This window comes from Camelus dromedarius, chromosome X (genome assembly GCF_036321535.1).
Source record: "Camelus dromedarius isolate mCamDro1 chromosome X, mCamDro1.pat, whole genome shotgun sequence".
In the NCBI taxonomy this organism is placed as follows: domain Eukaryota; kingdom Metazoa; phylum Chordata; class Mammalia; order Artiodactyla; family Camelidae; genus Camelus; species Camelus dromedarius.
In genome coordinates, this window is record NC_087472.1 from 95,882,107 (window position 1) to 95,894,598 (window position 12,492).

Genomic DNA, 12,492 nt, shown 5'->3' on the forward strand with positions numbered 1-12,492 from the left:
CTTGGTTTAGATCCTCTCTTTTATCTGGGATTTCAATGAATTTTCAGCATCTACTTTTTTGGGGGGTTTGGGACAATATATAATAAACCAATGAAGAATAGGAATTACTTTAGCAGCAAATATTTACTTCCTAAATAGGTCCTACGTGTGTGTAAACTTTCATCATGATTGTAAAAAAAAAATCATGCTTCAAGTAAAACATTTTTACATTCTCTGGTCATAATGCTAATAGGACTTCATTTTTATCTTCTAAATAAAACTAATTCAGTCTGTCATTCATCTCTTTAGTTCCTATTTCTGTTTTGTTTTGTCTTACCATACTTCTTTCTTTTGAGTTAAAGATGTCTTGTTAAGATAAGTGGATATATCACAGTATGTAACGTTTTCATGTCAAAATACTTACATTATTATATGAGTTAAATTATTTAAGATAGGAAAACACTGTGATACACTCCTGACAGATGTAACTTGCAGGATGGAGTTAACTTCTTTCAAAGCAGCACTGCTGGTTCCAGTGGGGAGTGACGAGCAAACAGCCTTCCAGCTTCCAGTCTGGGGTTTAAAACTTTGCACAGATTCGCCTCTAAATAAAGTGCTTTTTGACTAAACTTCCAATACAGCCAGATAGGTTTTAAAGATCAAAATGCATTTGCCAAATGGTGTTCTAAAAGCTAGATAAGCAACAGCACTGAAAGAATAGTGGGAAAGACAAAACTTCATCTCCAACTACACGGCAGCATCAGTGTCTATTACAGTCTAATCACTTTTCAAGGCCCAGTTCAGGTTCCACCTCCGCGAGCAGTCAACCCTTCCTGGAGATAAACGCGGAGGTCCCGCAGCACTTCGAGCCGTCGTCCTGTGTTAAGAGTTATTTGCCTGCAGGTAGAACTTTCCCTACTAGATTAAGAGCAGGGTGGCCATGTCCCCGTGGGAAGAAGGCCAGGCTCTCACACTCCCAGCTTTGCTACCTTGGGAAGGTCATTTCATCTCTTTCGGGTTGTTTTTTCATCTGAAAAATGTCAACTCTTATCTAATGGGAAACGTAAAAGATAAAGGATGTGAATGTTCTCCATGACATCCTATAAAAAGTAGGTGCTTAAAGAGGGCAAACCCATGAATAAGAAAATGGTCAGAAGCAGTACTGCCTCGACAGCAGGCCCCAGGTCTTGCTAACACTCTGCCCTTCGCACATCACACAAGGCAGAGACTTGACAGACACACGCTGAATGGACTGGCGGGGGTGGGGAAACAGAGCAAACTAGACTTACACATAGACCTGGTCTGGTGATATTATTCGTGAGTTGAGCTCTATAATAATTTCTTAAAACAAGAAAAGTACATCAGTGTCTAAAATGAGCCTGCAAACCTATCTTTTTGTGAGCACAGCTGATTTAAGCCTTAAGCTCTAAGGGACAGTGGTAAGGCTAGCAGGTTTCCCAGGGCCCTTCCATGGGGAGAATGCAATCAACGTTCATTCACTTGAACTCAATGACAGACCGCTAATTCCGTCTAGTTACTGTCCCGTTGGCCACAAGGTAAGAGAATGCTGATGGGTCTGAATAAATTCATGACAATTATAAAAAGAACCACTCTGAGAATGAGTCAAATTGATGATGGTTTTTTTTTTTGTCTATGACGGGTAGTATCAATTATATGGACGTAATACTACAGCATAAAATAATAAATGAGCACTGACTAATCATGTGCAAATCAACACTAGATCTGGGCCCGGCGCTATGGAATAACTGGAGAGATCACAAAAGCACACTGAATTTTGAGAGTTATGGTTGATTGATGTTCTTAGATATAATTATGAAGATTTTAAAGAATTATGAAGGATAATGAAAACATATGCCGATGTGTAAGAAAAGCAAGAAAGCAAAGCAAAAAAGCAAAGCAAAGCAAAGTAAAGCAAAATCAAACAAATGAAGAAAAAAAAAAAAACCCAGTCAGTTTAAACATTAAGTCAGGTTAAAAATTAAATCTGCACCCTAATTGGAAAGGCGAGGACGAAGCAAAAATACTTAACTTTTAACCATTAAAGGCTATCCTGATATGGCACGTGCAACTGGTAAAACAACAAAACAAAAACGAAAGATTAAGAGGATGAATCAGAGGCAAGTGCTGTCTCCCAGAAGGAGTATAAGCACTTCTGAGAAGAAATGATATCACAACAGAGTTGAAGCAAATAAGAAATGATGAACACATTAAACTGTGGGCTAATTAAATGAGCAAAGATTCCCAAGAGGAAAAGAACATCCAATTCAAAAATAATCCCAAACTACTGGAGAAAAATACCAAAGACAAACTAAACCTGTCTCAATCCCAAATATCTCTGTGAGCATGAAACAATTCCGGATAACTATAAATCCTCTAATTTGCCTGAATCAAGTGGGGCTGGCTGGTGTTTCCCTATCTTTCACTTTTTAAAAAAGTCACATTTATTACAAATTTTAGCTGGTATAAAAAAGTCACAAAGTTAGTAACTTATAAAAACACAAAGGGTGCTCCTTTAGAAAGATTTAAGACCAAAAAAAAAAAAAAGAAAGAAAGGAAAAGAAAAAAAAAGGAGTGTCATATGCTTTTAAGACTACAGACTTTTAATGTTTAAGGCAATATTTTTAAAAGAAGTAACTTACACATTTTAAATGGTTGATTCAACATATTTCTAGTGAAAAAGCCCTAATTTTGAGGGGAAGAAAATTTAGTTTAACTGTAACTAACCCCAAGTACCTTATTTAGGTCACATTATAACAGATTATTTAGAGATGTTACACAAATAGCGATAATTTAGTATTCCTGAAACTCATAGCACATTCTATCTTGATACTTAAAGGATCTACTCTCTTCTCTGCCATGAGTATTATAAGCCTTTTCCTCCTAATTAATCTGCAATTAATTCAACCAACCTCCAATTAGTCTTCTACAACATTACCCTACTTAGACAATAAAGCAGTCTCTAGACTGGGTTTTAAACCTGGGCTAAAATAGACTCCTACAGACCAAAAATGGTTCCAGGATTTCTCTTTGTAGTGTAATTTAGATGTCATATCTAATTTGCTGTCATGACTATTGTTTCACTGTGCAATTTGTACGTCGTTTTGAATGTTAAAGGCATCATAGCTTTATTGAATTAAACTTTCTGTCTTTATTTAGGGTCTGATGTTACATGTTTGTGTGCATATGTTTATGGCTCAAAAGCTCCTTCTGACATCAAGTAACAGTAGAAAAGGATTATGCTCTTTTGATATGTTTGCTCCTATCTTAGTAAATATAAACACAAATTGGGGAGAAAAGCCATCTTCAAACTAAAGACACAATTTTAAATAATAATAACTATTATTACTATTATTTTAAAGATAGAGATAGCTAAATAAGCCATTCACATTATAGAATTATAGAGGGCCTGGATGTTTTGTAACCTAAATGCCTTGACTGTCAATTTTATTAACCAATTCTTTCCTAAAGCTGCCCTTTTCATCGACAGTTTTTGTGTGATGCCACCCCAAATATAAGCTAGAAACACACAGAAATTCAAATGCTGCCTGGCTTTAACTCATAAGGAACAAAGGCCACCTTACCTTTATAATAATACTCAGTTTAGTGTTGATCTGTCTATAATTGCCCTTTTTGTTCTGGCCTTTGGATTCAAGTTCTAAACTAAAGTCAGAACTAAGACTAACCATGCAAAACCTTCCAGTAGACCATTGGAATAGCCTTTTAAGTAATTTTTAGTGCATGAAATTTCATAAAGTTTTTACTAGATAATTACACTTCCTGATTTTGTAATTAGTGGAAGTACATGCAATTACATAATAATTATGATAGTAATTACGTAATTAAGATGTATAATTATGTAGTAAAAAACATCATGGAAATAAAACCATCTACTGTGTAAGCACAATACATTTTAAAAGTAAATTCACTAGCTCAACTGTTTAAAAATACTTTTCTCCAAAATAAAGTGATTAGCTCACATTATGGTCTAACTGCTTGAAAACTGTTTAATTTTTTTCCTCATTGGTGATAGAAGTATATTTTTTTAAAATACATGAAAAAAATTTTATCAGGTCTCTTCCACTCTCAACACTCAAAAAAGGGTTTGCAAAAGGAGACCATCAAGCACAGTAGCTTGTCACTTCAAAAGGGACAAGAAATCTGCCCACTGAAAAGACGTAATAGGAAAGGATTTTATAAAACTTGCAACACATCTGTTATCATAGCATGCTTGTAAGTCCATTCCTATATAAAAGTGCAAAAGCTGAGTGCACATTTACAGAAATGGGCTTAAAGAAAATGCACGTTATTAGAATCTGGAAGTTTGTTGCTCAAACACATGGCAACTTTCACATACAACTTTCGCTCTTCTAAAAAGGATGACAGAAAATGTACAGAGACAAGACACCTCCACTTATAAGCAAAGCGACTATGATGACAGCTTCCTGGAAAATGTAGCTTCCCTTCTGTCACACTGTAAAGTCATCTTCAGTTACAAAAACAAAACAAAAACCAAACTGGCAGTATTCAGAGAGAAAACCAAAGCAGTGTGAAGGGGTTCCAGGGTGCCAGAGGGAAATATCAACTTTGTCATCTTGTATTGAGCATGAAAACAGAATAGAAAAGTCAGCAACAGCAGGAAAAGTAAATTCCAAAGTAAACTTTGTAGTAGCAAAATATACGAAATAGACTCTTGTTTTCATTTCATAAAAGTTCTAGTTCAGTGCTTTGAAATCTTTACAAACATGCTAAATCCATGTTTCAATGAGACCCAGAATGTGGGGACTGGGTGAGATCTTCCTCTGGGCACATACAGTGGCCCTTCTATGAAGTCTGTAGAGAACTCCACTCCAGTTTTCTCTTTTATCAGACACTCATCTTGAGATGCTGAAAGCCATTTTGAAAACCCGAATTTACTTCTCCATTGTTCCTTCTGGTTAAGAAGAAACAAAGTGGAAGAACTCCCCCCGTCTGGCTCCCAGCTCTTCTCAGGGGACTGCATTTATAAGCTTAATCACAGAATATATTTCCGAAGACTAGGATGTCATACCAATTCTACCTCAAACCCAGGGAGGCCTTCTGTATTCTGCCCATTTGTCATTTTCAAGTTTTGCCAGAAGGATGGCCCTAATCAATGGGTGAAGAGAATGGAAGTTGGCTTCAGTTATTAAGAGGGGAGAGTGTCTTGGATCAGTGCTTCTCAAACTTTACTGTGCCTAGGAATTACCTGGGAATCTCGTTAGAATGCAGAAGCTGATACAGTAGGTCTGGGGAGGGCCTGATACTTTGCATTTCTAACAAGTTCCCAGGTGACGCCTATGCTGCTGGTATACTGATCACACAGAAAACAAGATCTTAGGTTTGACTTGGGAAAGAATGCGTGGAGGCAAAAGCTGACCTGGGTTCATCTGTGTGTTATTTTTCTCCCTCAACTGCTAAACTATTGGAATCATTACTTCAGGTTGAATAAAAACATCTCTTTGTAAAATTTGAGCTCTTACAATTTGTTTCTTGTTATAAAAGCAGTACGTGCTCAGATTGTATAAAGGAGAAAATAAAAATTATGTATAATCCACCCACAGATAACAGCTGTAAACAATTCTAGTGTTTCTTACTAATTTTTCCACCTTGCTTATAAACTACAAATTAGAATCATTATGGTTACTTAGTTTGGATTTTCATGTTATATTCTTAATATTTCCTTAAGTCATTAAAGACCAAAACTGTAATATCTGACAATAACCCCTCAAAGGTCAGGATTATATGAGCCACTTTTTCAGTTATCAAAATTCTTTACGTGTATCTACAATCACTTCCTAATCATAAAGTGTTCTGAACTGTCACGTTAGAGTCTCCTATGATAAAAATTCACATAAGCTAATCAAAGGAGTAGTCAAAAAAGAAACAAAACAAACTTCAGACCATTTTTTTATTTTAAGAAAATGAAACAAAGGAAAATGGAAGTTTAAGCTGCCCATTTCAAAATCTTGTTTCTCTAAAGAAAATTGTTTTTCACAATTATAAAAAGTATGATTTTAAGAAGAGTGAACCAGTGTTTAAGTGAATTTCTACTTTTATATGTATTTGGCAGGTATGAATTGTTTTCTGTGCACGCTACTTGTTTTTAGCTATTAAAAACAGAGGAAAGGTTCATTTCTAAAATTCAACAATGGTTGTTTTTCAGAATAACTCATGGGCTTAAAAAAATGATATAAGAAGTGGACTAGACAGGGTCTCTGACACAGCCTTCTTTTTAATGCCTTGTGAGGATTTAATAAAGTAAATGCTAAGAATCCCAAATGGCTTAGAGAGGACTCCAGGGGCTCTTTGCTAATTTTGTTTCAGTACTAGTAGCAACGATACAACTCTCATGCTTTTGCTTTAGCGAGCCAGGAAATGTAGAAATCCCTAACACTGAAAAAGGACCTGTCAAGACCCTCAGAAATCTCCAAATTCCCATGCACTAGAGCATATATAATTTCTTCCATACAACTCTTATTTTCAGGTGCACACACACAAAACCCAAAGCACCTTTTAAAATTCCTTAACTTTTCACTACTAGCTGTTGTCTCTCTTTTGGGTCCCCATTTTCCATGAAGTAACAGAATTACTACTACTTCATGAGTGTTAACTATTTGTCTGATGGTGAGCAGAGAACAGGACCCTGTGGCAGTGTGAGTGAGGGGCAGTCACCTGGGCACCCTCACTAGTTAAGTGACTTGACATTCTTTTGATTCAACTCAAATGTGGCATCAGCAAAATAAGAGATACAACATCACTTGTCTTTAGTATCACTAGCAGAGTTGAAATGACAGATTTAGTATCAAGGAACTTCAGTGACATGAATTCATGGCACACCTGAGTCACGCAGGCAACACAGGAGGAGGCAGAACTTTACAGCACACTGCCCTCCATTCACGGACAGAAGTGCTTCCTACAGGTCACAATGCCCTCCATTCATGGACAGAAGTGCTTCCTACAGTTTATCTGTGCTTCTGTGGTCCTATTTTCCACTAAGAAGTCATTCAACAAATATTTAGTGAGCTGGCTCCAATGGGCAAAGCACAGATAAACAAGATACAACTTTTTGCCTCAATGAACTCAGTAGAAGAGAAAGTCAAAACAATTCAGGGAAGTCCTATGAGAAAGGCACACACAGGGGGCTATGGGAACACAAAGGGAAGAAGCTTGTATTACATTCAACTTCTTCAACAATATAATGGGGCACGATCCACTGCTATGTCACAGGGCTGTGGTGAGGACCTGTGTCAGACATCTGAAAGGATGACAGGAACCTATAAAGTACCTTACCTAGGGGAAGCCGGGTTCTGGAGACACTAACAAAAACCACAGATATCTGCAGTTGTTACCATCAGGCATAAGGAAAAGACAGAAGAGTGCTGGTAGGTAACACAAAATGGCTAAGTTTAAGGAAAAAAAAACTGGCCAAGTAGGCAGGTGAGAACAGAGCTGGAGAGGGGAAGTGGCTGGGAGACTCTACGGGGCCAAGAGGAGCGAGGAGCAAAGCCCCTTGACCAGAGCTGCCCAGTAGGCTGTGGCCTGAGGGCCGTCCAGAACCCTTTGCGGGAAACGGGGGTGAGCGGAAGAACAGTCCTTCCAGGTCTAAGGAGACTCCACTGAGAAACTGAGCTTCCCAACACTGCTTTTCACAAGGCTAAGGTTAAAGCACCATCCTTTTGCTAACACTGATGCTGTAGCTCCAATTCCCTTCTTCCACATGGAGTCCTAAACCCTGCTGTTTCCATTCTGGCAGAGACAGGTGCAACATGCTTAAAAGTGTTAACAGGAAAATTCACCCCGGAAACCAGCTGTTATGGGCTGAATTGTGTCTCCCTCAAATTCATACGAAAGAGAGGCTGAAGTCCTAACTAACCCCCCGTACCTCAGAATGTGACTGTGTTCGAAGACAGAACCTTTAAAGGAGTAATTAAGTTAAAAATGGGACACAGACAGGTACAGAGGGAAGCTCATGTGAACGTGGGGACACAATGGCCATCTACAAGCCAAAGAGAGAGGCCTCAGAAGAAACAACCCTTCTGACACCTGGTCTCAGACCCCCAGCCTCAGAACCATCAGGAAACACATCTCTGTTGTTTAAGCCCGCCAGCCCGTGCCACTTTGTTACAGCAAGCGTAGCACACTAAGACACTGTCCTACAAGCAGCTGACACAAGTAAGAGGAGATAAGCATCCGGTAAGAGAGAAGAGGAACAGTAAAAAAGTGAAAAGGCAATTAGTGTTCAAAAGAGTAAAAAAACCCAAGCTACAAACTAGGGGAAAATATCTGCAAGACACGTCTGATGAAAGATTATTCTCCAAAATATACAAAGAACGCTTAAAATGCAACAATAAGAAAACCACTCGATTAAAAAAAAAAGGTGCCAAAGACACCTTACCAAAGAAGATCTACAAACGGCAAAGAAACATATGAAAAGATGCCCCACATCATGTGTCATCAGGGAAATGCAAATTAAAACAACACTGAGATAACACTACACAGCTATTAGAATGGCCCAGATCTGGAACACTGACAACACCAAATGCTGGTGAGGATGTGGAGTAATGGGAACTCTCATTCACTACTGGTTGGAAAATAAAATGGTACAGCCACTTTGAAAGTCAGCTTGTCAAGTTTTTTTGTTTGTTTGTTTTACAAAAATAAACATACTCTTATCATATGATCCAGTAATTGCATTCCTTGGTGTTTACCCAAAGGAATTGAAAACTACACAAAAACCTGCACATGGATGTTTACAGCAGCTTCATTTGTAACTGCTAAAACTTGGAAGCTAAGAAGATGTCCCTTAATAGGTGAATGGATAAATAAACTGTGGTACATCCAGACGTTGCAATATTATTTATCACTAAAAAGAAATGAGCTATCAAGCCATGAGAAGCCACAAAGGAATCTTAAAATGCATTTTACTAAGTGAAAGAAGCCAATCTGAAAAAGTGACAAGTATATGACATTTTGGAAAAGGCCAAACTACGGAGACTGTAAAAAGATCAGTGGTTGCCAGGGGTTGGGGGGAGGGAAGGATGAGCAGGGGGAGCCAGATTTTTAGGGCAGCGAAACTAGTCAGTATATTATAATGGTGGATCCATGTCATGACACATTTGTCCAAAGTCACAGAATGTCCAACACCAAGAGTGAACCGTAAGGTAAACTATGGACTGTGGATGATAATGATGTGTCAACGGAGGGACATCAACTGTAACAAATATCCCACTCTGGTGGGGGGTGATAATGAGGGAGGTTGTGCGTGGGGGGGGGGTGTACATAGGAAATCTTTGTACCTTCTGCTCACTCTTATTGTGAACTGACAACTGCTCTAACAAACAAAGTCTATTAAAAAAAAAAAGGCAGTGAGTGGATCCCTCTCTTTCCCTTCAAAACAATTTAATCAGATTGGTGGTTGATCACACTATATTGCTGCTGAATCTTTCTGTCCTCAATGGACTCTAAGCTCCTCCAGGTCAGGGATCATTGGCCATCCTTGTTCCTCTGACATCTGGGACGGTGCTCAACAAATAATAGAAAAAATACACACACACACACACACACAGTTTCTATCACTGCCAAATAAACAAAAAAAGGCTCAGTTGAGAAAAGTGACTCTTTTCCCTCCTGTACTTTTAAGCAAACTTAATTTAGACAATTGGGCAAAGATATGAACTGATTCATGTCTCCCCCAAACAGTTCACTTATCCCTACTCAGGCCAAGGCCCCCGCAGGATGAGGCAGTCAAATGGAACTATTATGCGCTGTCATCATGGAAATGGATTTTTACTTCATATATTGCCACTCTGTTCCTTTAAAATTTCTTTTGGATCTATTATGCCATCTGTGTACATTCTGGAGCAGTTATAATAATAATGCCAAAGTCCCACAGAAATAAGATTTTCAAACTGCTATGTAGTTACAGTGAATATGCAGTAAATACTTCACCAAAGTGAATAACAGTCCCTGACCATTTTAAAAGAAAGGGAAAAATACCAAATGAGGTTAATTCACATTATGGACTAATGGCCCGTAAACCTTCGTTTGAAAGCAAAGCACAGGAAAAAGCTTTGACAAGAGCTACTTTTCACCACAAAAATAAATAAACTTCTTTCAAATAGTTTGTGTATGTTGTTTTCCAAGTCAGATTGCCAAGTTCCAAACAAAAATTAAAACCACCATCCAGACACAACCCTTAAAATATGGGCTTTATAAAGGAAATGGTAAAACCATCTTAGTGAAGGGAATGTCGCTAGGTACCAACAGTAAGGCAGAGCCTATGGTAAATACTTGATACGCCAGTTCCAGGGCACTTGTTGACAGATGATACTTAGATTCCACTCTCAACAGTATAACTGTGTGTAACGATTGTCATTTTTCACAGGACTTTTGATGCTAACATCTACTGGTGTTCTGGCCTTGGTCCAAATTGAATAAATATATCTGCCCTCTGGATCCCATAGATTGTCAATTCATTTTTAAAGCACATCTCCCTTGAACAGCAAATCAGAAGAGCGTATTTCATTCCAACTTATAAAGTGAGATGTGAATTTTACATGTGCTATGCTAATTTATGCTTATGGACGCTTCCCTTCTAATTGTTCACCTATAGACTATTAAGAATATTGTCCTCCAATTGTTCCCTATGGACGACAGCGTGTGTTCAATTCTCTTTTACGTAGAAATTATCCAACTAATGTGTTCACAATTGTCTAGGAGGAACCTTCTAAAAAGGTGAGCTACCTCAACTCTGCCCCACAGCTTCTGAATTAGAAAAACCCTGGGTATAGGATCTATGGACTTGGGTCTTTATATGTCCCCAGGTGACTCTTAGGAAAGAGCTTATCAAATGTCACTTGTTAGAAACCTCTGCTCTTGGGCCACAGGTAAGAATGACCCATCGTTTCAGTTTATATCCTACCACTAACAAATACCCTAACATCACAGAGCATTGCTGAATGATCTGAAAACACTTGGGGCATAAAAATTTCAGCAAACTCACTCATTCTTACACTGCAATTTAGGAATAATAAATCAGCAGAAGATCAAAGGAAAAATAATTTCAATAATTAACACTCTTCTTTTGCTTTATTTTCTTTAGCCTTCTGACATGTAGAAGAACGCATCAATAATTCACTCCATGCTGTGTTGGCCCTGAACTCCCGGAGAATGTAGTTATTAGGAGCAAATGACAAAAAAAGTGTCCCTATTCTTAAATTTGTGAAACAGAACTACAGTAAATTGTGTGAGTATAAAGATTCTGTCAACATTTCTCGCCCTTTGCCAAGCAAGAAGCTTCCAAGTGGCTACTCTGTTCCCTCGTATTTTCTGGGAGAGAGACATACATCCATTGATGTTGTCTAAAAAGCTAGGGTAGGTCTCCAGTGACTTTCCAGATCACTTCTACATGTCAAGAGTCACTGGACTTTTAAAAATCTAATCATTCAGCTCTTCAGGTAAGAATTTTGGAAATGTCTGGAAGAAGAACTTATCCACTAGGAATTTAAGAACATGGAGGGAACAATTTGGATTCAGAAAGAAGTAAAAGGGGATCTAGTTGTAATATAGAGATACCCAGAAAGAGTTAACAATCCCAACAGAAATAGACTACGTACTTGTCAGAGAATCAGTACTTAATTCTTTAAACCCTTAACGCCTTTAAGGAAAAGGTCCTTGGGGGTAAAAGAAACAACTACTGATAATACTACAAGTAAACATGGACAAGACATCAGCCATGAATCACAGTCCGAAGACCTAGTCATTAATAGACTGAAGGAATTTTTCTCTCTGTATCAATTTTACTGATTCACTGAAAATATGCTGTGGAGCTAGCCCAAGTTCTTGTGGAACATCTGAAGACAAGATACTAATATACGAAACAACTCCTCCATCAGTTGTAAAGCATTTCATATCCAAGGACAAAAAACCCCCAAAAAGTCAAGGCATTTAAAAATAATTTCTAGCCTTATCTTTGCAAATGGAAAAACTGAGGTCAACTGTGGCTAGAAGTGAAAACAGTTAAGACCAAATGAAAGGCAGCCTGGGGACTGTCCTGTGAAGAAATCTGGCCGTATCTGAAGGTTTCTACATGCCCTTGAGGTTAAAACTCCAGCCTTAATACCAACCAACAAAATGCTGAGTTGATATTTCCTGACAAACAACATAAACACTCTGTAGGTAACTAATCAGAAAAATGTGTAAATTTGCCTCTTTTATTTTTTTTTTTACAGGTAATAGAAAAGTTGTCAATGTGATTTTCAGGTAGGAGAAAAAAAAAAAAAACCATGCACTTGTCATGACATTTTCAAATAATTTAAGTTATGTAACACAGCTTTTCTCAGACCCATTAAGTCCCACAGTGCCTGCAAGTCTTGTGTGAGGCTTACACACCGCCCCTGATCATCGATGCTGAGGCGCCCATTCGCTCTCTTAGGATGAGTCAATAAAAGAACTCTACCCTAGCCCTCTCTCTCA

General features: G+C 38.1%; 1 protein-coding gene across 2 annotated transcripts in view; it reads right to left on the reverse strand.

The window, feature by feature from the left end:
* The window catches only part of POLA1 (DNA polymerase alpha 1, catalytic subunit), a 265,803-nt gene that overhangs the window by 46,287 nt on the left and 207,024 nt on the right, over positions 1–12,492 (reverse strand). The gene's annotated exons all lie outside the window — the stretch shown is intronic.